Source organism: Pteropus alecto, unplaced genomic scaffold (genome assembly GCF_000325575.1).
Source record: "Pteropus alecto unplaced genomic scaffold, ASM32557v1 scaffold25, whole genome shotgun sequence".
Taxonomy (NCBI): domain Eukaryota; kingdom Metazoa; phylum Chordata; class Mammalia; order Chiroptera; family Pteropodidae; genus Pteropus; species Pteropus alecto.
Window position 1 is genome coordinate 30,809,373 of NW_006441955.1, and position 23,409 is coordinate 30,832,781.

Here is a 23,409-nt window from a genome sequence, read left to right on the forward strand (position 1 = left end):
TGATAGATGAAAGCTTTTAAAATTCTGAGAGAAAACTATTTACACCCTAAAATTCTATACTCACCCAAACTACCCTCAAGCATATGGGTGAAATAAACACATTCTCAGAAATGCAATATTGCAAAAGTGCACCATCTAAGTACAAGTTCTTTGGATGCTACTGGATGTTATGCTCCACTCGAATAAGGAAATAGATGGTGAAAAAGAAAAATATGAGCTCCAAGAGAGTAGACCTAACACGGATGAGAGACATTAACTCTATAGGAAGCTTAGAGAACTACCAATCCATGGTAGAAGAGGAGAATTTTAGCTTCTAGAAGGAATATCACAAAGGAAAAAAATGGTTAGAGTATTTGGTGTATTTTTTAGAAAGTATTTTTCAAAGTAATTTTAGAATTTTTTTGGAGTATCTGAGAAGAATTAGTATAGTGATACAGAATACAAAGCAAACCAAAAAAGTAGACAATCTTATAATATTGCATAGGAAAGAAAATATAAATGTATGGTTAATAAAAGTACACTCATGGTTGTGATAAGGTAAAGTTTAACTATTAATTTAACCAAAAATGTTGATAAAGCTATTTTGAGAGGATAGAAGAAGGGGAAGTGGAAGCATATGATAGTATAAAAATGTTAAAAACCTCACTATCAAAAATAGGAAGACAATACAATATATAATCATATTATTAAGAAATATGGAGGTTAAAGCGAAAAGAGGGGGCTAAAAGAGAGTTTGAGTAGAGGATTGTAGGAATAGGTAAGGTCAAAGAATACTGTTTCTTGTTTTATGTTTTCTAATACAACTTGACTTTTAAACTATATGCTAGTATTACTCTAAACTTTTCTTAAATTTTGAAAACTATCAAAAGCATAAATAAATATATTTATTTCCGAGAAGTCTAATTTGGGATAATCTCTAGTTCAAAGACATATTTAGTAGTATTAAATTAAGGTTGCAAATGTTATTTGTGATAATTATAAATCACAATTTCCCTGCAAATGTTTTTCTAATCTCCTGAATAAATGTTATATTATTATATCATTACAATTCAACAAAAAAATCTATTTTGAGAAAAAAGTACTGTTTCTGATAACATACTACTATATTATTTATTTTGTACTCAAAAGTATCTAATTTTCTGACCTCAAAGATGTTTTTAAAAGATTTTTCTTTTTGTTAAGAATTCACAATAAAATTTTATGGTTCTAGGAAAACTAAAAATAATGAGTTCACCTTGAAATAAAAAAGCACATTTTGTGGACAATTTGGGGATGGACAGAGTGGAGGGGGTTGAGGAACTGGGAGAATGGGGTGAATGGTTAAAGAAGTACAAATTAGTAGTTGATAGTTGGTCACGAGGATGAGGAGCAAGGCCTAAGGAATGCAGTTAGCATTAATATGATGGCTAGGTGGAGGGCCAGGGGAGGGAGGGAGCAATTGGGGGGATCATTTTATGAACTATATAGATGTCTAACCAATGTACTATATACTTGAAATTAATTTAAATAAATTTTTTTTAAAGTACATTTTGTATCTATAAGTGAAATCTTAAGGTTGAAAGATTTATTCCTTTCATTGGTTCTGAATTTTTAAAAAACTATTCATAAATCTTTAGTTTTCCTTATATCTTTCTTTGCATGGATTTTTAATGTTTTGATAATGATACATTTTGTAAATTATTAAACTGATAACACCAGCGGGGGATGTATTGTGAAGCAAGGGGATTTATAGAGGAAAATTTTTTTGTTGTCAGAGATGGACAGAGCTAGATTCAAGTCTTAGCTGTGTAAGCCTGGGCAACCCCCTTCTTCGAGCCTCAGTTTCTTCATCTATAATATCTAACCTGCAGGTTCATTATGAAGATTAGAATAACATATGTAAAGTACCAGCAAAGGACAAGACACAAAATACATATTGAATTAATTATGGCAATTTACCTCTTTCTTATTTTTTCTGTGGCCAAGAGGCTTCATTTAAAAAAAAATTTGTAGACTTTGCTATCAAAAATAACTGATTTCAAATCTTGGTTCTTCCATTTATTAGCCTGTAACCCCTGTGGTAGTTACTTATTCTTCTTAATCTTGGTTTCAGCAATTCTATCATGGGCATAATTATAAAAACCCTATAATGACATAGTGGTGAAGAAAATATGTATTCTACCACTACAGTGACTGATACATAATAAGTTCTCAGAAACTTAACAGCAATTCATGACTACTTAAAGCAAAACAAAGTAAGAAATGACTTGGTCAAGAAGAGCAGTACATGAAGTTCCATGTGACATGCGAGCTAATTTAACCGTTTTCTCATAAAAGAGAATGAGAACATGCCTTCCAAGATATATTTTAATTCATCTACATGCTATTTGATGGAATGTTTATCTATGTTCACTTGTCAATTTGGTCAAACAGATGAGAACCACCTTTTCTTTGTGCTTTCTCTCTACCTATATATATTTCATTTATTTATCTTGGTTCATTTGTCTTTTCCTTACTGTTATTTGGTTGACTGACCAAATTCTAACAAGTGGCTCACTAAAGGTGAAAAGTTGGTTCTGTCAGAATAAATAACTTGACAGCCCCGCTAATAAAAGCAGAGGAGAAAAAATGGGCGCCTTGGTGATACTGTCTGTAGATCTAGCACAGTTCCAGGGATTTTATCTTTGACTTTGGCTTTTTTTTTTTTTATCTTTGACAAAGGCATATTTTTTCCACTTTGAGGCCAGAGATATTATCTTATTTGTATTTCAATTACTAGCAATTAGGTTTTTATGTGGCAAATTGAAGATACTTTAAAAATATTGTTTAATGAATAAATCAGGGTATACATAGATTCCTTAAACTTTATCGTCGTAATACCAGAGCAACTAGCTAGCAAGCAAAAGCAAATCAAACACTGAATTATTTTTCAAACCTCTCCATTTTAATTAAATAAAATCCTAGCCCACTGATATGCAGATTTTATTTTGTTTCTTCATGATGTAAATCTAGACGGAACATTTAGTATATGCTTGTGTTGTTTCAAGAAGTGCAAAGGTAATTCAGTCACAGTTTGCCACCCCCAAGAACTCCCACTTAAAATGAAGTCACAAGCAAAGCCCTTTTACTGTACAAAACTTCTCTTTTATAGTGAGTTTGCTTAAAAATGTAAGCAATTTCACAGATGGAAGATCTGAGTAATTTCTTAAAGGTCATATTTCCCCCCAAAATTGGTTTCTTCACTCTTACATTCTCATTGTGCTGGTAGAATTTTTTATTATTTAATGTTGAATTTAAGGTTATGATGACTTTATTCTATTTTCTTTGATATGATAGAAAATCATTAAAGTCATATACTTTTGCTGTCTGAAAGCAAAATTTTTATATAAGTCAATATGTATCAAGGTAACATTCTTACCTTGTTCTTGTGCATGAGCAGCAGCCCCTGCCACACATAGCACAATAAAATGAAGAAGCAGTTTGCTAAAAAAAAAAAAAAAAGTAATTAGAAAAAACTTAGTTGGACATTTACAACCTATAAATTATGTAAAATCCAAAATGAACTCTAGTGCAAGATTAACAATTAAGCTGTTATTTTAACTAACACTGTATTTCAATATTCATATCAGACAGGAGCAAGAGCTCTGAACCTAAGTTCCAGCTTTACCACTTACTATGTTACCTGGGCAAACTGTTTATCACTTTGTGCTTCAGTTTCTTCATCTATTAAATCTATCTCATGAGGTTTTTTGAAGATTAACTGAAAAAACTTCATGTAAAACACACAAAACAGTATCCGAAATATAGGAAGCACTCAATAAATGTGAACTAGTATAGATGACATTATTATTACATTATTTCAAATTACCATACATGCAATTTTATAGAAGTAGAAATTTACACAAAATAACACAACTTACAGTCACTTAAACATAGTTATTATAAATTGATGAAACCAGTTATTTGTTTAAATGAATGTTTATATGTAAAAGCCATTTGAATATTATATTCAAATCACTTCTACTAGCTTCATGATTCTTTGCTTCCAAAAATAGCAATGGCCTGTAGATGTCAAAATGAACATTGTGATTAATGGTAATCATAAGCACAATATTCAATCACTGCAAATCAAAATGCTCATTCATATTGATTAGCTAAGTAAAAAATATTTTGTGATTTTTTTTTTTATTAGAACTAAACTTAATAGATTTTGTTGAATAATCTTCATAATGGGCTATCTCTGCCTCCCAAGCAAAAAAATAGAGATCATTTTTAAATGATGAGCATGCTGAAAACAATATTTTATTATCTTATTCTTACTGATACAGACCCTGGTTCTGTTTTTTATTCTAACCCAGGGACTCCCCCAATGGCATTTCTGTAAAATACAGTTCTGTGACAAGTGATTTCAGAACCCCTTTAAGTTATTTTTTCCTTTTATTAAGTTCCTGGTGTACTAGTAGTTATTGGAACATTGTCTATTATCAATAAGTTTTTACTTTTATCAACTAGTATGAAGAGAATCTTAACATAAGAAACAATCCTTTACAAAGTAAGTCAACAATATAAAATTATTCTATTCTCTTTAATATGATAGAAAATCATTTGTATTAAAATGGTGTAACCATTTTTAGTAAGTGAAAAATGCAGACTGTGGTTATATTCAGTACAAAGAACAGCTTTTATAAGACAAAGTTTTGATAGACTATTTGACTGTCATTAACACTATAAATTAATCAACTGAATCATTATAGAAATTTTAACTGGTATGGGCAAAGAGCTGAACCATTTATTTTAATGAAGCCTATAAAGATTCCCAGATAGGTGTCATCAATTTAAAACAATGGTTCTCAAATGTTAGTTTGCCAAAGAACCACCTGAGGTGCTTGTGAAAAATTAGATTCTGGGCCTTGCCACAGAAATGATTCATAACTTTGAAGTGGATCCTCAGGATATACATATTTTTAACTAGGTGCTTCTAATACAGATTATATGGGTATCAAACTCTGAGAAAAGCAACTTACAACAGTATTTATAGTTACATTGTACTTAAAATGCACTTAAATATTATTTTGCTTTAATCACATATATCTTAATTTAATGACAGTGACGCAAATAAAATTAATTGGCCCTTTCTATAAAATCCTTTTCTACTGCTCTAGATTGGTGGTTTTCAAACTTTAGGGTGTATCAGAATCACCTGGAGGGCTAAAGATTGCTGGGTCCCACCCTAAGAGCTTCTGACTCACTAGGTCTGGGGTGGGGCTTGAGAATTTGCATTTACATTGAGAGCCAGGTAGTGCTGATGCTGCGGATCTAGGGATTGCACTCTGAAGCCCACTCTTCTGGAATAGATGGAATTCAAGAGATGATGTAAAGCTCACCTGTTGTGAATCTGTTTTTTACCTTAGCTGGTGAGTTTTTAAAATGACTAATACTCGGGTCCTGCCTTCTCCACCCCCAGCCCAAGAGATTCCAATTTTAATTTGTCCATGATACAGGGATTTCGAAACACTTCCTGGGTGATTCTAATGTACAAACAAAGTTGAAGACCACCACATAAGATTCAACTGATTTTTCTGGGTTCTCCAGGATGGATCCCAATGTGATCTAGAGTTTGAGTAAAAGTAGGCTCCTTTACCTTTCCAATTTATACTTTCAACAAATAACTGGCAGGATATATATCAGTGAGACTAGAAAATAGGTCAGGATTATAGTCAGTGAAGGTGAGTGCATCGGAATTATGCTGTATTGAAGAAAATGGAATGTGAAAGGAAGCACAGGCTCACCTGCCCCAAGGTAATCAGGCTCACTGAGAGCTTAGAAACAGCCCAAAAGGTATTTTTCCATTCAGAATAAAGCTAACTAACAACAACCAGCGCTATTCACTCTGCAATTCAGCCAATCCATGGACTTTCGCAATGACCTCAGGGAAAAAAAATGGAAAATACAGTTCTTTATAGACATGTTAACAAGTTCATTCTTGGAGTGAGGTAGGAAAACCTGAACACATCAAATATCATCCCTTAGCCATGTGATTTTAGCGGATTATGACAAATCAGTTGAGCCATACCTTATGTAAGTGTACTTATGTACTAAAGTTGATGACTAATGGAGGGGTAGAGATTGATGACTGAAATAGAGATTTTTATTTCTCTTTTTCTAATTATGCCCCAAACTAAAAGCCAAGTAAGGAATAACAGGAAAAGCTAAGTTCCTCACCAAGTGTTCAGACCCTTACCATTCAGCTCCAACCTCCTTGCTTTAGCAATATAGATCCCACTATACCTGACATCCTCAAAGCTCCAGCCATTCCATGTTATTCTCTATTTCCTGGACAGACCTTGTAAGTGCCTGAAATGCTCTGTCTCCAGTTGTCAGAATCTTAAGTATCATCAAAGCCTAATTTGAACAACACCTGCTCCATGAAGTTTCCCATCATCCCTGAAGAGGACTAGATCTTTCCCATGTCTATGTACTCTTGATGCTTTAATTGTAACTTTATTATATTCTGAGTATGTTGTACCTTTTATGATTAATTATTAAGTAAATATCTGAGCAAGCAACATGTCTTCATCTTTCTTACATATTAACACAACTATTTTTAAATAGGAAAGGAATAACAGTAAAATCTCCTAATGACTGAGGAAGTCAATTCTTCCCTCTGGATTAAATTTTTTAACACTTGGGAAAAGTAAAGTAAAATATGGATACTTTTAGTTAAATGTCCAAAGAGAGAAAGAAGAAAATGAAACTATTTTTAAAAATCTGCTATGGTAGGGTAAGTGAAAGGCTTCTTTTATCCTTTTGTTTTTTTTTCTTTTTTAACTTTAACCATTTATCTCATCTCTGAAGTGGAAACACAGAAATGACATCGAACTTAATTAATATAATCCACTTGATAAAGAGCTAAACTTCATAACTGTATATAAAATGGATGTCTAATGAATCCAAGTTTTCTGGGAAATATCTAATTGGGCTGGACTTGTTTACTTCTTTGGTTTTGCACACCCTCTCCCACCTCCCCACCCCACCCCGTCCCCATGATACTACATTTACTATACATTTACTTAATTTAAAAAAATATCACATTTCCATATTAGAAATAGATGATAGAATTCTTAAGGGCAGCAGCTGTGCTTTGTGCTTCTCCCCTGTTGCGTTGTGCATATAGTGCTAAGACACACTGGAGTCCTTAAATAAATTAAAGTTAAACCTGTATTAAGTTGTTGGAGAGAAAACAACATGGTTAAGAAAATAACACTAGATTGTGAGTCAAGGTCTACAGCTCGGCCACTCTGAATAAGCCCGATCCTGTCTGATCTCAGAAGCTAAGCAGGATCGGGCCTGGTTAGTACTTGGATGGGAGACCACCTAGGAAGACCAGGTGCTGTAGGCATAAAAAATAAAAAAATAAGGGATTGTAAGCTGACAAGGTCCTTGCAATCTGTGAGGTCAACCAAGGGTGGCCTCGCCTAAAAAATAAATTAATAAATTAAATTAAATTAAATTAAATTAAATTAAATTAAAATAAATAAAAAGATTGTGAGTCAAAAGTCTAATCCTGGTTCCATTTCTAACTCACTACGTGACCCCGGGCAGGTCATTTCAATTTTCAGAGTCTTAGCTGACTCATCTATCATGTGATGACATAATATAAATTTTATATTTTATATTCCAAATATAAAACCATAAAATATGTGTGTGTGTTGGGATCCTATTGGTATCAGTATTGATCCTATTAGAGGACCAAGATCAAATTACTTAGCAAGATGTTCTATAAATTACTATATATAAAGGTCATGTTATTTAACCACAAATCTGGGAAGGTTTTCCTACAGTTCTGATTAATTCTCTTTTAATTAAGTATCTTAAAATAGTCTACTAAGTTTGCTAATTCGTCCATATATTTAAATTACTCTAACAAAAAGTCTAGTTAGTATATTGGGTGTGTTTTTTTTCAAATATTCAAAGCATGTCTGTTTTTGTTCACTTTTTTGCATGTTTGGACTATCTGTCACTAATGTAAAGTAACAGAAGTACATATACTCAGATATTTAACAAAATCAGACCAAGTCTAATAGAAGTCAATAGTATGATAACAAACATTCAATAAAAGTTTGGAAAACATAACCCATGATATTAATATCCGAGCATATCTAACAAAATATGAAATATTCTGTGTCTGGTCTGCTAGCCACATTTTCGGTTTGAGATAAGCCATAGTCAAAACATAACCAGACATGTGAGGGGTGAGGCCTAAAAGGGGATCAAGCAGGAAATAGATATCCAGAGACCGTATTCAGAATATTTAAAAAACTAATATCCACTCCAGACATCTTCCCTAAATAATTCTTAGAGCTCTTAAACTTTCTCTTTATCTGAAGGATCTAAGCTACTTTTGGGACTGGCAGGCATCTTTTTGTTTAAGGCACCCTTGAGAGCCTCAGGTATTATGATACAAGTCTTCAAGCTACTGATGCTTGTTCCTACATAGATTCAATTTATAGTAGTAAGAAGGACTTGTGAAATCTTATGAATAGAAAACTTTTTTTATGAGTTGGTGATTTTTATTTAAACCAATTGGAAAGGGTGAACTAATCTGAAAAAACACACACATGTGATATACATCAATAATTTCAACAATTTCCATCACACTACATTAATAAGCCAAAAACGTCTCTAAGTCATGACAGCTTTACAGATTTTGTTCTTTACTAGCTGCTAAGATCCAGAAATAGTAAAATTTCTGTCTTTTGTTCCCCCAAAACAGTACTCATCCCAGCAGTGGGGATAAAGTCGATGCAGGGAGTAAAGTGTTACTAACTTATACACAATAAATTTCTTAGATTATCAATTCAACTCAATAGTCACTTGTATAACTAATCCAGTGTGAAGCATACTAGAACTTTTGGTTAAATTTCAAGCACACGGGCAAATTCATGAAGTGAAAGATAAATGTTTAAGGACTTCAAGTGATCAAAATCCTTACAGCCCTGTCAGTAGCAAGGAAGAAAACTATATCTAAATTAGTCTGTCCTCATAATACCACAGATTGTTAAATTGATTGCTGCTTAGCCTAGCAGAATTCCTGGCACACACTACTGTTAAATAAAAATTTTTTTAAATGAATGAATGAATCAGTCAATAAAACTATCAGGTTGTCTGAGTTTCAAAATATATATAACTTCTCTAGCATCTTTTACCTGCACAGCTGATCTCAAGGTGAAGAAGTCAGGTCATCCTAACCTCCATTTATTTAGCTAAGAAAGTAATCTAGTTTAAAAGCCTTTTAGATCTGGTCTCTGTTTATCCAGATCCAACTTCCTAGAAGGTGTGCTTCAACCAACTTTATTAGTTTCAGGCCCTCGAATGTACTGTGCTGTCTCACCTCTGAACAATTTACTGTCCTCTCTGTCTGGAAAGTTCCATGCCTCTCCCACTTAGGTCTCAGTTTAGATTTCATTTCCTTTGGTCAGCTTTTCCTTCCAGGATTATCCCTCTCTATCCTTCCCAGCTACCCAAACTGCTAGACATTGTCCTTTGTATACCCTTATCTCATTTTGTTATATTTAGTTGTTTTATTTTCTGTTTCCTACACTTAACTGGATACATTGGGAGGGCAGCAATTGTGTTTCTATCTTGCTCAACTACTGTATCCTTTCTGCCTAGAATCTCGCTGGGCACATATTTGGAGCTCAGTAAACAGTTGTTGAATAAATGAGTGAATAAATGATGAGTGGATAAATGACCAAACGTTAGCCTTTTATGAGAATGAAAATGAAATGGTCTTTGCTTCTCAGAATTACAAATTCTAAAATAAGTCATAGTTGTAAAGCATGACAAGGAAACTAGCACAGCTATTATAACTCCCGTAATAAAATTATTATTTTTTTTGCAGCTTCACAGATTACCAAGCAGAATGTCTAAATGACATTTAAAATCACTTTTCATAAATTACAATTTTTCTGCTCAAGGCATCAGTTTATTTTAAACATTTACCTGAAAACAAAGATAACTAAGCAACTTTTTAAAAATTCCTCTTATTAATTCCACAAATTCACATTAGGTAACACATCTGAAAGCAGTTTTTAAGAAACAATTTTGTCAGCTCAATTAGTAACTACTATTTCTCCACTTTGCATGTGTGTGGTTGGAGCTGTGAGGGGCTGCAATCTGATGCAACCTTGAACTACCTTTAATTCTGCACAGCCCACCCCTACTAGCAACTGTACTAGAACAACCTGGATATGTTAGAGACCATAAGGCCCCTGGCAAAGAGGCCCTGTAGGAGCGCAAAAGAGACAAACACCTTCACCTAAGATCAGGTACCCACCCTGACATCTCTCCACAAGGGTTCTTTTCCCAGTCCACATAGTCTAATTTTTCTTCAGAGGTTCCTCTGTGTAATCCATTCTGTTTGGTTTCTCTGTGTCCCTCCCCCCAATCATCTGGACCCAATTTACAAACCCCAAACTGCCCAAGAATTTATGCAGGGCCTTTTCTGGGAGCGTCTGGAAGGGAAGTGTAAACCAGACAAGACAGAGGCCAGGAGCAGATCTGCTTTAATCCGAGAAGCTGGTCACAACTACCAAGGGAGAATGTTAGTCAGCGACTAGGCCTTGCTTTGCGGTGAAGGGAAAACCCTCGCGGCGGGAGCTGGCTGGGAGGGCAAGAGGGCATAGGGATGGACAGAAAAGCTTCGAGGTGGAGAGCTTTACCGAGCCTCTCTTGGTGGCTCTGCACGCAAGGTGACCCGAGCCTCATTCCACCATTCCATGGGCGCCAGAATCGGCGGGAAGATGCTCCCGATCCCGCAGGATCAGCTGTGCCCCAGGCCTCGCTTTCCCCGCGGGTCCAGTCAGAAGGGTTTTTGTTTGTTTTGTTCATCTGGGTGCGGTCGCCTGGGGAGGTGCATCCTGGTTAGTAGGGAAGGCCAGCTGTGGGGGCTTCCAGGGGTCGGAGGAGAGAGCGCGCGAGTCCCAGGCTGGCTCGGCTACACGCGGCTGGGAAGCACATGTTCATACAAACACTGCCACAAGGCGGTCTTTCTCCGCACCCCGCCTCCGCCTGCCCTCAGCTGCCACCGTCAGTTCCGCCGCGTGCCCTCCTCCCACCTACTCTCCCGAGGAGCAGCCTCCAGGCAGAGAATGACCACAGCCGCTTTCGTCCCATCCGCCCCCAGGGCCATAAGCAAACTTGCATAACCCACTAACCTCTTCCAGAGGACCAAGGCAGCCAGCAAAAGCCACGCTGTCTTCCCAGTGAGAGTGTGGGAAAAGGTACAAGGCCCAAAGAGGAAGCAGGGTGCCAGTCAGAGCCCCAGCGAACACTCCCCGGGAGGAGCAGCCCCGCCTACCGCGTCCAGCCCCTTCTCCAGTGGCATGCCAGTGATCAGGGCGCAGCTCCGACCCCAGATGGGCAGCACTTTTGCTGGCCTCCTGAGTACAAGAGGCGATTGCCTGAGTCCCGTGGGTCTAGCATCGCCCTGATGCCCGAAGTTCTGCAGGCACCCTCTTTCCACTTTCCCCATCCCGCAACCCTGTCCCACGCCTGCGCCCGGCAGTCCAGGCTGCGCGAACAGAACCCAGGAGACTGCTAGCGCCCCAGCAATTTCTCAGGCAGGACGCCCAGAGTAGCACTGCGGGGAAGCGGGACCTCAGCCAGGGCCCCGAGGGAGGAGAAGGAAAGGAGGGCGCGAAGGCAGCGGGAGCTGGGACCCGGGAAGGCGTCGGAACCCCGCTCGGGAGCCGCGGGAGCCGCTGCCACCGGCGTCGGGATGTGAGCCAGCGAGCTTTCCCTCGGGAACCTCAGGATCTCTTTAGCATAAACGGTCTGAGAGACCAGCTGGCAAGAGGCTTCCTTTAAAACAGTATTTTACAAACTGAGGAGACAGGAGGAGGATGCCACGGCTGCTCAAGGCTCCCAACTTCAAAAAGTGCCAAGGAGCGGGAGCACAAATCTCCAACCGGCTCAGAGGATTCAGGGGGTGGGGAGAGGGGTTGGTCTAACCCCTGTCCCAGCGGGTGGGCTACTTACGTTTTTGCCGTGTGGGAGACCTTTCCACGCCTTGTCCTGTGGGCTCCTAAATGCATTTGTATGCATTTGTCCGAGCAGCGAAGCGCTAACGGAAAACAGAAGCCAACTCCGAGCCGCTAAGGGTGCAGGTACTGTCCATGAAAAAGGAAAACAAAATCACATGAAAACGATGCTCCAAAACCGCAATAGCAACACAAAAAAAAAAAAAAAAAAGGGAGGAGGAGATGGGATGGAAGAGAAATAGCACCCGAAGGGTAGATGGCTAGGCTCCCTAGCTCCCTAACTAGGAAACCGACGAGCCCAGGGGAAGCGCTCCCCTGGGAGGGCGAGCGAGAAGGGAGACCTCACTGTCGGGCGGCGGGGCGCCGGCAGCAGCGGGAGCTCGGCTGCGAGTGCAGCCCTCAAGTTCACTTGCGGTTCAAAGGCGACTCTGACTCGAGTGGAGTCCTCTGCTTTGGGCCTGGGAGGAGAAAGAGGTGGGGGGAGGGAATGAGATGAAGGGGGGCTAGGGGGGAGGAAGTCCTCGGAAACAACCCGCGCCGGAACATTTGTCAGACAAGCACACACACCCACTTCGAAAAATCTAGTCGGTGCGAGGGGGCCGGTGGCAACTGAAGGCGCTGAGCGTTGACTGCCGCCGGCTGCTTCCCCTGGAAGAAGAGAAGCCAAGAAAATCCGGCCGGTGTTAAATTTCACCGCTCACTGACTTGCAATGACATCACTAAACATAGTGCACACCCACCCCCTCCGCCCCGCAACCTTCCCCCAACCCGCACCCAGCTCCTGCGCCCTTATCCGCAAGCCCCTGGGCCAGCCGCGCCCGGGGAGCGCACGCAGCCTTCCGGCACCTCCCGGACACTCTTGCTTCCCACGCGGTCCTTCCTCTACGTTTCAAAAACTTGTAGGTGACTAGTCTCCTTCCTTCCCTACCTTCGTCAAATTGTCCATGTACCATTCCCTTTTCCAGCAGTCCCCAATTTGATGTCTTCCTCTTGCGTGTCTCCCATCCCCAACCTTTTTCTGTAGCCTCTTCGGACACATACCTGAAATCAATCTCACCTCAGCGGGAGATCTTACTCTCCTCCAACTTTTTTGCTTTTTTTTTTTTTTTTTGCAGCGATGCTTGTGGCCTAAGTCATATTGTAAACTAACTGCAACGGTTGGTTCTCATTTCTACCTTTTCTCTCCTTTCTTTCCTTTCACTCTGTCCTCCTTGCTACTTCCTAGTGATTTTTCTCTCCTGTAATCTACTTTTCTGCTTCTGCCTTTTTTTCTCTTACATGCAGGGATTAATGCTTTGCATTAACGCATCAGGAGCATGCTAACACAGCATAGCCTTACCTTTTTCAATTTTTTAAACAAATTTCTTTTTTGACTTAAGCCCTCTTTCCCCCACAGCCTTTTCATACTGAGAAGTCCACCTTCCAATTTTTGGAAAAAAAAAATTAAATTTTGATATTATCTTCTTTATTATTAAGACTGGAAATCCCAGGAGGCCAGGGATCTATTATCTTGCTTATAATTATATTTTCAGCACCTAAAATACTACTTGGCATACTTGTTTAATGAACAACTGCTGTATACCACTGAATATCATTTCTCCAAGTTTTCCTTGTCTGTTCTGCATACCATCCACAGCCAATGACCCGTCCACATGCTGAAAGACATCTCACATTACACACATATGATAAAGGTTAAAGTGACAGTATTGATTAATAGGAATGATTGATATGATCCTTGGAATTTGGGGAATTTTTTTCTCAAGAAAAATATTGGGGATTTTTTTTCCTCCAATACATAGAATTTCTTTTTTTAATGCTTACAGCATCTGGTATTCCTAGGTGGTCTCCCATCCAAGTACTAACCAGGTCCAACCCTGCTTAGCTTCCAAGATCAGATAAGATTGGGCACATTCAGGGTGGCATGACCATAGACCAATATATAGAATTTAATTCATCCTCCTCTCCCTCACTTTTTCAACTTTTAATTTTGAAATAATTTTAGATTTACATAAAAGTTACCAAAATACTACAGAGAAATTCTGTGTGGCCTTCCCCTGATTTTCTCTAGTGTTAATTAATATCTCATTAACCACAGCACAATTATCAAAGTCAGGAAATTAACACTGCTACAATACTATTGACTAATCTACAAGTCATACTCAAATTTTGTCAGTTTTCCCAAATGTCCTCTGCCTGGTCCAGGATCTAATCCAGGATCTTACACTATGTTTTGTTAATTAATAAATTAACGAAGAGATTAAAAAATTGTCATCTCCCCTTAGTCTCCTCCCAACTGTGGAAGTTCCTGTCTTTTGTATTTCATGACTTAACATTTTGAAGAGCACTGGTCAGTCATTTTGTAGAATGTCTTTCAATATGGATTTGTGTGATGTATTCTCATGAACATATTCAGGTTACATATTTTCAGCATAAATACCACTGAAGTGATGTTGTGCCTTTCTCAGAGCATCATATCTGGTATACATATGTTGATATGTTTTATTATATTACTAGTGATGTTAACTTTGATCGCTTGGTTAAGGTGCCGCATGCCAAGTCTAGTCACTGTAAAACCCCTTCCCCCCAATTTTCATAACAAATAGTCACGGCTTTCTGAAATCTTCCAAGAAATCCAGTACTGAGAGAAGATAGTCATTCTTAAACAGCCTTAAAGTACAGTTTTTCTGTTTTTGACTTCTGGTCAACTAAGGAAGGACAGGTAATTTTTGGTTTGGCGGAAAGAAGAAATAAGAAATAAGCAGATGTTAAGTAACTCACGTAATCTGTGTCTCTATTTCTCCATCAATTATATTTGAAGATTAAAAAGATTTGTTTTTCTATTCACAATGTTGAGTCTGAATTTTTGAATTCCATATGAAATGGAATTATTATTTAAATTTAAGTCAGGTTCTTTGAGTATAAGAAAAGACTATGACCTATTTAGAATTAATAGAGCCCTTATCATGCAGAAGATGCCAAAGGGTACTCATACCCTCAAAGAGAGTACATCGTTTGGAGAAAAGAAGAAATTTGCTCAGTAAAAAATAAATAATGTAAGGTTTAAATGCTATAGACATTTTAAAAATGGTGGAGATCAGCACAGATCAAATTGATCAAGACAAATTAACCAGAGACCTCGAAATTTAGCTTAGTTTAAGGAAAACTAAGACAGTTGGTCTCTTCATGACCTTGATATTTTCAAAGAGTTCAGATCATTTTTTGGCAGACTGTCAAGATCTATAATATATGAAGATTTCTTATAAAACAGCAAGAAAAGAGATGATTATAGAAATATAAAATAATGGGCAAAGGGAATATGTAATTTACATAAGAAAAATAAAATTGGCCCAAAACAAATTAACCAACTCAATTCAAGAAATCCAAGTTTAAAATAATAAGCTCCCATGTTTTTGTTTTTTTTTTTCAAAGCAAATGACAAAGATTTTTAAAGAAAATATAACATTCAATGTTGATGAGGTAGAGTGAAGCTGGTACTCTTATACCAGCTAGAGGAGTATAAATTAGGTCCAACTAGAGAAAATTTGCCAATATGGATTAAGGTCCTTAAAAATGCTATATTTTTTGATCAGTGATTTTGATTCTAGAACTATATCCTAGGGATACAGTTATCGGATATGCCCATGAAAACATATGCATAAGAGTGATCTTTGCAGCATTATTCTATTTCTAAATAATCAAATTATGGTATATTCAAATAGTGTAATATTATACAATGACAAAAAATAAAATTTTAAAGGATATTTCCTAATACAGAAAATTCTTAAAATATTTAAAGTTGAAAAAAGAGGATGAGAAACTATATATAAAGCAATACATATGTGTGTCTACAGTGTATATTATATATTCTAGAATAAAGACTGAAGGGAAATATACCAAAATAGTAATAGTAACATAAAAATATTTTCTGGGTGGTGAAATTGGTAATGATAAATTAAATTTTACCCTTTATTATTTTTATTTTACCATTATTTTTTATAATAAGCATGTATTATTTACATAAATCAGAGAAGAACTAATAAAAGTTTAAGATTGAGGAAAATAGTCGGATTAGGCTCCTGAGGAGTATATGGATGGTTTGGAAAAACTAACATAGAGGCTATACTATACTAGAAGAGAATTAAAAAGATACAATAAATGAGTTTGTGTAGCTAGAGAAAGCAGATCTATAAATTGAGCAGGGACAATCAAATGTATAGTTAGATACACACACACTTGCATAATTATGCTAGGAGAAAAACTCTACATTTTAAATGTAATGTTGCAAGTTTGTCTTCAAAAACCTGCCTATGATTTTTCCTCCATGACATGTTAAAGCAAGCTAGAGCCCTCTACTGGGATGGTCTTCCAGGAAGTCTAGAGTTCTGTTTTAAATTATAAACTGACAGGTTCACATGCCTCTATCCAGAAATGAACTTAGTGTTTTTCATATTCAGTTCTTACAAGGCCAATTTTCTACTAACTATATACTAATTTTCTCAATGTCATATGAGTGTAAGGGCAAAGGTTATTGTTTTACTATTGCAAAGATATGTTAAAAAGAAGTAGACTACAGAGAACTCACAATTAGGTAAAAGCATTGCATAGCACTGGCAAACATTTGCTTGAATATTTATGGAATCTTATTTAGATGGTAACGTAGAGTGAGGTGGCTGAGGTAAGAATATAGTATGAAAAAATCAAGATTTTGAATTTCAAATATAAGATAGGTTATGGTTTATACTGTTTTTAAAGAACACATGTGAATAATACTTGTCTATGGAAGTATCAAAGAGCCAAATAAGATGTCTTACTTCTCTTGCTTCATTATATCTTTGGTTCTTTTATAATAAGATTTATTTTCCCCATCTGAAATCAGCACTACAATTTCCCAATAATTTATGTCAGATATTTAGTATATTTTACATAAATACTCACTCATACAACATGCTACAGATTTTAACAGAGGATCTAACTTATAGAAACCAGTGATGTGATAACGTCATCGAAAGTCAGATTGTGGATAGTAATTTGCCTGTGGTAGCACATAAGAACTCCGACTCATACTCATGACTCTCAATCAGCACCTTTAGTTAAAATTGCTCTCACATTACTAAGAACATCAGAAAATTCAATATGGAACATTTCCATTTTATCTTTTCCAACTATTTCCACGTGTAGACAGCCCCCACACTTTTCCAAAAAAGGAAAAACAAACTAATGGTAAGAGTGTTTTTTGAGTTGTAGAAATAGAAGGAACTTTCATATTTTGGAATAATATTCTTGCAACAATAGTGCTAAGATTATAAAAGATCATAAAAATATCTATTTTTTCCATGGAAGAGAAGAAAGTTAATTTACACCAGGCCAGTCTCTGAAATTAATAGGAGGCAACAAATGCTTACAGATCCTGTCACATTATTGCAAGTCTTGGCATATATTAGAAAGGACATATCCATTTCTATCAAAGTCAAAATTTAATAACCCATATCAAAGTCTGATTAGTTGCCCAAGGGTATAAAGAAGCAATATGAATATTTTAGCATGTGTATAGAGTTCAAGCAACCATATTTGAAATTATTATAATGATGTCAAGATTGCTTGGATTCTGCACAGAGGATAACTAAAGAACTGATGTGGTGCTTATTTTCACATGTTCTGACTGATGAAGAGACCTTGAGGAGCAAAGTGAAGCTAGAAAAGGAAGACAAGAAATAAATTGATATTACCAAGCACTTCTAGATAATGGAGCACAGTTTTAGGCGCTGTTACATATCTTCTGTAAAAATCCTCTCAACCACCCAATTAAGAGACATTATTATATTAATTTGAAAACTGAGGCTCTGAGAAGCTAATTTACTTTTCCGAGGTAATATAGTGAATAAATTGTAGAGCTAAAACCCTGGCCCAGATCCATCAAACTCTAAAGTCTGTGATCTTTGCAATTCAATGATTCTCAAATTTTAGTGTGCACATAAGCCACATGAGTTGCTTTTTACAATTTTTACAGATTCCAGAGTCTTAATGCCTAGATAATCTGTTTGAGTATATCTAAGGCGGGGCTAAGGAATCTGTATTTTTAACAAGTACTACAAAGAATTGTGATGCAGATAGAATAGTGATCATATGTTAACATCTCAACCCATTCTTGATGTAGTTACCACACACAATACTTATTGACTGCCTGTGAAGTCTCATACTAAGTACTCTTGTTAAGTACCTGGGCAGAATAATTGTGGCTTAATTAAAATTCCATGCTCAAATATTTATTGAATAAATGAATAAATAAAGAGTTGAATGTCTACTATGTATAAGGCAATGTTCTAAAACCTGGGGTTGTGAAGATATATGACATAATTACTACTCTTAAGGAGCTTATAACCTGATAGGGACAGAATCTAGTAAGAAAACCAACTGGTATAGATGATAGAAAAAGAAAGAATAAACAACTGGTGATGTAGCACAGTTGGGAAACAAAGGAGATAGTACACAATTCTATTGAGAGTGAGTAGGAACATGTAAAGCTCAGATCTTTAAAAATGAGTAGGTATTTGCCAAGTAGATGAAAAAGTTTGAACCAATCCAGGGTGGCGATAGCATGGAGGTATGAAAAGCCCTGGCACTGAGATCAGGGACCTGCATTTGGAATGGTTACAATATAGAGATGAGGCTGGAAAGATCACAGAGTTTCAGGAATTTGGACTTAGACTAATTTCCTCTCCTATCCAATCTTTTATAATAATGAAAATGGCCATGATTCCTTGGAAACTGATGAAACATTTGAGAGATGCATGCTTAAACTTTACTCATTTTAAAATATGGTTCCTGGAAGTTAAGATTTCGTTTGGAGATTAGAACATGATGCATTTTAATTAGAGACACCAAATTTGTTAAAGTAATAAGGGATGCTTATGTCTGTAATAATTGGGTCCCTAGGCCAGTCTTTAACTGGGGACTTTGAGAAGGTGACAAAAAATATTCATAAAAATGGCTTAAAATTCACTTTGAGAAGTAGTCACATGGTTACTATGGCATCTTTATATACAACAGATTCCAAATGATAAAATATCTCAATCTCTCCTCACTAGGGAAACTAATGAATAGCCTTATCTTAGATATTGAAGAAATTTTTCAGTTCTAATACAGGATGGATTTCTTGTCTTTTATTACTCAAACTTTGTTAATCTTCTTTGCTGCTACTCTTTCTTCCCCAAGTCTGTTTATGCTACGATCTTTCTTCCTTTGTTCTGGTCTTTTATTCTCAGTCTCATGAATTTACTCAAATGTGCATCACTTGGCAGAATGATCTTCCTTTCTTGGTTTGCTGGTCCAGGAGCTAGTGAGCTCTACGTAAGATGTTTTCTTCCATGCGGATGCCCAGGTTCTTCGAGGTGCTTTGGGCCATATTGTGCTGGAAGAGTGTTTTGTTCTGACTTTTTTTGGTGGGAAGATTTACATATTTATTGGGACTAGACCTGAAAATCAGAGAGAAACAGATACTCTTCACACATTTTGCATAACATGGAGCACACCATTCCAATTCCACCCGACCACATTCCCTTTGAGGAAAATCTCAGGATTATACAGTTCGATTATTTTACACCCATTGTATCATAGTTTACCTGTTCAAATAAAACCTGAAAGTACCAAGAACTAGGATGAGCCTACTGTTCATTAATTATCTCTGCCATCCCAGTCACCTGTCTCTCATTCCTCCTGTGTAATGGCTTACTGTTCTAGCCTTTTAGCATAGTTTCTATATTGTTCATTTGTGAAGTGAACTAAATAGAGGCTACCCATTGATTTGAAAGCAACTCACTTTCTTTCTGGAGAACTTTAATCATTTTCAAGGTCATAGCCAAGGGACTAGGATAATCTGAGTCCAAACACCAATCAAGATAAAAGGGACACATATATACAATAGATCACCCCACTAAGTACTCTGATATTTTGTTTTTATCTGGCTTTCAAGTGTGTGTGTGTGTGTGTGTGTGTGTGTGTGTGTGTGTGTGTGTGTGTGTAAGTGTGAAGTTAAAAGAACATGGCCCTGGGGATGTATGTTACAATGGGCATCATGCTTGTGTAGCAAAGTGTTACAGCAGCACCATTCAAACCACTCATGTTCACAAGCTGTCAGCATTTCCATTTTAAACGCCTTCTGAATGAATTCCAAAAGCTACAGCATTCCCAGAGCCCATTAATTTTCAAATGTATATATAGTTAAATTAAAATTGGTACTTTAGACTTTGCCTTTGAAACTTAGAGATTTCTCTCCTGACTCATTCCTCTTCCCACTAAAAAATAATTGCTACAAACAACGTACTCCTGGTACAATATGTGGTAGTATGTTGGAGACAGGAGAGAGCCTGATTAGGGAAGAATTATCTCCAGAGATATATTTTTCTCTAAACCTTTTAGTGTATCTTCATCCAAATTCCTTTACAAAACTATAGTCATAGAGCCATTTTACAGGAATAACAGGTATTTCAGGAGTGGAAAAAAAAGTCTACCCAGATTTACTCTTTCTGTATCTCCTCTAGCAATTTCTGTCACTTTTCTTAGGACAAAATTCTAGTCTAAAAGTTTTTGGAGAAAAAAGGTTAATGTTATATGTTTTAATCAGAGTGTGATACTGTTCTAGATGTACAGAAATAAAATAATTTTCAAATAACAGTTTGAAGATATGTTAACAGATCATTGAGGTGCTTAGAATCATAGTAGCACACTGGCATTTCCTAATGTTAAAATATTTTTCATCGAGAAATATATCATTGAAAGAGAGTACATCATATGTATATGTAAAATTGAAAGGAGGACAAAACAACACTACCACATAAGAAATATGACATGAATATCTTTAAGCTTCTGTGTGCCCCACTCCTCTCCATTGACTCCCATCCCTGCCCCAGTCACATCTTCTAACATTAAAAAATATAGTTTTTAAAAGAAGATTTAGGCTGAAATAAATTTATTTTCAAGTATAGGAAGAATTACCATTTACTCAATAGTAATTTGTGAAAGATTATGGTGGGGGTTATATTTCTGTCCCTATTGAAAATAAATCCTTTGGTTTTTAGCTTCAAACAATTCTGCATTTGTCCAGTCAGTCTGTCCATGACTCCTTTCCTGAGGCTTATCTAGGTCTTTGCTTGGAAAGGGCACTCCCACTTCTGATCTCTCTGTGCCAGCCGATCCAGCTGCCACAGTTGTTTCCTAGCTGACCTGAAAATAAGAGTGTGTGATTAATAGTAGGACTCAATATAACTATACTTGATTCCACTGGCTCTCATCCAATATGGAAAATGAATCCAAACAATTTTATTTGACCCTCTTGCTCTAAAATAAGACTTCCAACATAGTCTCACTTTTATTTATTCAAAAATCTCAAAGGTTTCAGATTGTCAAGAATTCCAAAATGAAATTTTCTAAATTTACCCTTTGAATTGCACTTTCTAAAATTATTTTTTCTGACATACAGTATTTATGCTTTAACATTTATTATGATATAGTATGTCTCCCATTTAGTTCAAGCAAACACTAAAAGCTTACACTAACCATATGAACTAATCTTGCAGAATTATTTTCCTTCTATTTAATTTTGTGTAGTGTTCGCATACAATTACATAAATATTCCTGTGCATCTGTTTTGTGTGTGTGTGTGTGTGTGTGTGTGTGTGCGCGCGCGCACGCGTGGTGAGGGGAGGGGAGAGAGAGATGGACAGAAAGACACAGAGACAGACAAGACTCGAGAACCAAATTTTCTCTTTCGTTGCTTCTCTTTATTTTAAGTCTATCTATTCAGCTCTTATTTCCACATTTTAATTGAGGAAGAAAGTTGACTGGAAGGCTTTAGATGGATAGCATAAAAATCATTTCTTTCCTTAGAGGAAATTTTAGTCATGTTTAAAGACTCCATAGCAATTCTAACAGTTCCTTAAATCAATGGAATAGTTTGTGTTAATATTGAATAAAACTGAAAGAAATGCAAAAACACTTTGATGTATAGACGGCCTCAAAATTAGGGATTCAGGATATCTATCCACTGTAATTGCTGATCATTTTCTTCTCAGAGATTATTTAGTTTTTTGTTTTTTTTTTTAATTTCTCCACACTCATAACCACTATATCCTATGTGTAGAACAAAATATCTGTAGCCTAGAACCAGAACACTCTATTTTGGAATATATATTCAAGGGGAAAGTATTTAGAATACCATTAGTGCCAACCCAAAAGTATGGGGCACTACTTTGGTTAAAGAAATATTAAATGTGGATAGAAAATATTTAGGAAATACAAGAAATGGAAAGAATTAGAGTGTGTCTTCAAGGATAAGCGGACTAATTCTTAGGAGAGATCGATGTTCTTCCTAAAAATCTTTGGTTTGAATAAAATGCAAGAGAAACAGTGTTAGCGGACAGTAGCTAACATTTTTTCTCCTTCTGGATCAGCATTTTATAAAAGAAGGAATATGAAAGGAAAGACTTTTAAGTTCATGAACCAGAATGCATAAAGGATTGTTTTCATTATGTGAAAGTTAAGTAGCACTTGAATCCATGAATAAATAACTGCTTTGTGTGGAATGCTTCTTTTAAAGGCATTGTGATACTAAGCATATTTGTGTAAATAATGGTAATGGTTTTAATATATAAACATCGTCTTTTGTTATGTGACACTTCTGAAAGATTCTGCTAATCCTGTTACTTATGAAATCAGTGAAATTATACAGGTTTTTAAAGGAAATCCACAGGAATATAAAATTTCTCTCCCTCTCTGGATGAGAGAGTGTTCTTTTCATGTACTCATATATCTATAGGTAGGTCTGAAGCTTATAACTGAAAAAGCCCAAATACATTTATATGCAATATGGTAGAGTGGGCTTAGCCCGGTATAGGATCAAATCCTAGCTTTGCCACCTACAAACCACAGATCTCAGGTACATTATTCAATCTCTCTCAGCTTCAGTTTCCCTGTTTGCAAAATAAGAGTAATACTACTATTCATGTTCATGGTGGTGCTGTGAAGAATAAATGATATCATTCACGTAAGATGCCAGTTTGTGGCACACGGGGCATGGTCAAGAAATGTTACTGCCTCCCAACCGTTCTTCAGGTGTGCAGTCCAGGTATTGTTTGTCCCAATTTTACAAATTATGAATCAGAACTGAAGACAAAGCTATAGTCACAGAGCTAATTGTAACAGTCACATTGGAAATACAGGTCTTTCTGATGATGATAATAATAATAGTAGTAACATTATTATTATTATTTTTACATTAGGTAATGATGATCGTGCTGGTTGGTTGACATTTTACTCTAAGATAGAACATACTTCAGGAATGGTGTCTTGATTAGGACATTGAATCCATTTATTGTGCCATAAGAAAAAAATGAGG

General features: G+C 36.4%; 1 protein-coding gene and 2 pseudogenes across 2 annotated transcripts in view; 1 reads left to right on the forward strand and 2 right to left on the reverse strand.

Annotated features, from left to right (window-relative positions):
• COL24A1 (collagen type XXIV alpha 1 chain) overlaps window positions 1-12,149 on the reverse strand; it is a 287,223-nt gene extending 275,074 nt beyond the window's left edge. For both annotated transcript variants that reach the window (XM_025052104.1, XM_025052103.1), the window contains exons 1-2: window positions 12,019-12,149; window positions 3,398-3,462 (exon numbers count right to left, since the gene is read on the reverse strand). The gene's annotated coding sequence lies outside the window, so the exon portion shown is untranslated. The remainder of the gene's footprint in view (window positions 1-3,397; window positions 3,463-12,018) is intronic.
• On the forward strand, window positions 7,260-7,378 carry LOC112485900 (annotated as a pseudogene).
• A 1,685-nt stretch (window positions 12,150-13,834) lies between the features above and the next one.
• On the reverse strand, window positions 13,835-13,953 carry LOC112485811 (annotated as a pseudogene).
• Between the last annotated feature and the right edge of the window lie 9,456 nt (window positions 13,954-23,409).